The sequence below is a fragment of the Solanum tuberosum genome, unplaced genomic scaffold, assembly GCF_000226075.1.
Source record: "Solanum tuberosum cultivar DM 1-3 516 R44 unplaced genomic scaffold, SolTub_3.0 scf01040, whole genome shotgun sequence".
Lineage (NCBI taxonomy): Eukaryota > Viridiplantae > Streptophyta > Magnoliopsida > Solanales > Solanaceae > Solanum > Solanum tuberosum.
Genome location: NW_006239941.1, coordinates 29,675 through 31,577, shown reverse-complemented (window position 1 = coordinate 31,577; position 1,903 = coordinate 29,675). Strand labels below are relative to the sequence as shown.

At 34.9% G+C, this 1,903-nt stretch overlaps 1 pseudogene; it reads left to right on the top strand.

Annotated features, from left to right (window-relative positions):
• Window positions 1-822: 822 nt before the first annotated feature.
• LOC102589888 (probable leucine-rich repeat receptor-like protein kinase At1g35710) overlaps window positions 823-1,903 on the top strand; it is a 2,625-nt pseudogene continuing 1,544 nt past the window's right edge.

Below are 1,903 nucleotides of genomic sequence, written 5' to 3'. Positions count from 1 at the left end.
TTTGAGTCATTGAAATTTAATTTTATCAAATTATTCGAGCATGCGAAATTTGAAACTCTTGGAGGTCTCATAAAAATAAAATGCCCTTTGCAATACGACTTTATTAGGCAGATCGTAAAATTACCTAATTTTAACACGGTATATTGACAGATAGGCCACTTACTATAAAATAACATTCACTCCTCGAAACCCACAAATGTTAGTTGTTTGTGAATAATTTGTGTTTCAAATTGAGACGACGATAGTTCAAGTAGAAAAAATAAATAACTTATTATTCGAATGTAATACTTGAAAAAAAGTGATATTCAAATATATTTTTGACTATTATCTCTTAATTTTCTTTGCTTTTCATTTTTCAAAAGTTTCACATCATTAGACATCAATATCTAGCAGGTCCAATAAAAATATAACACCCTTCTCAACATGGCAAAGACAGATTAAAAAATGACAACATTTTCTCAGAGACAAAAACAAAACAACACAAATTTGCAACAAAGAGATAACGAATCATCGTAACGTCTAAGATTGAGAATTGTTGAATATGGTCCACTATAGATGAGAATTGAGAACCAGGCATGTCTGTATCATACACTAAGAGTGGTCATAATCAATTTGTGATAACAGAACTATTTTGGCCACTTTGATTAAGTCCTTGGCTGAATTAGACCTCTAAGACAAAACAATCCAAAATTTGACTTGAGAATGACAACATTTTTTTCTCCGATAGCAGCCAAAGTAGCAAATTTGGAGAAAACGCGTTTCCTGTTGGTCTTTCATTAGTATAAGTTACGTACAATATCAACTCCTAAGAATCCAAAACTATAAACTCAAACTATGATGATGGTTTCTAGCAAAACATTCTCTTCACTTCAGTTTTTCACTCTTTTCTACCTCTTTACAGTTGCATTTGCTTCCACTGAGGAAGCAATTGCCCTCTTGAAATGTAAAGCAACTTTCAAGAACCAGAATAATTCCTTATTGGCTTCATGGACGCCAAACTCTAATACATGCGAAGACTGGTATGGAGTTGTATGCTTTAATGGTAGGGTAAACAGGTTGAATATTACAAATTCCAGTGTCATTGGTAACCTGTATGCTTTTCCGTTTTCATCTCTCCCTTTTCTTGAGAATCTTAATCTTAGCATGAACAATTTCTCTGGCACCATTCCACCTGAGATTAGTAATCTCACTAATCTTATCTATCTTGACTTGAACATCAATCAGATTTCAGGAACAATCCCACCACAAATCGGATCACTAGCCAAGCTTCAGATCCTCCGTATATTTGGCAACCATCTAAATGGCTCTATTCCTGAAGAAATAGGTTACCTAAGGTCTCTTACTACGCTATCTTTGGGTAGGAAACTTTCTTACTGGTTCCATTCCAGCTTCATTGGGGTATTTGAGCAACTTGTCTTTTTTGTATCTTTATGATAATCACTTTTCTGGCTCTATTCCTCGAGAAATAGGTTACCTAAGGTCTCTTACTACGCTATCTTTGGGTAGGAACTTTGTTACTGGTTCCATTCCAGCTTCATTGGGGAATTTGAGCAACTTGTCTAGTTTGTATCTTTTTAATAATCAGCTTTCTGGCTCTATTCCTGAAGAAATAGGTTACTTGAGGTCTCTTACTTATCTATATTTGGGTAATAACTCTCTTAATGGATCTATTCCTACTTCATTTGGGTGCAATCTGACATCACTGGAAGTGTTGTTTATGTCGAGAAACACCTTGACAGGAAAAGTTCCACAATGTTTGGGTAATATCATTCGCCTCAAGGTTATGACGATGTCACATAATAATCTTAGTGGAGGGATGCCTCCATCTATTTCCAATTTAACATCACTACAAATTCTAGATTTGGGCAGAAACAATCTGGAGGGAGCAATTCCACAATGTTTT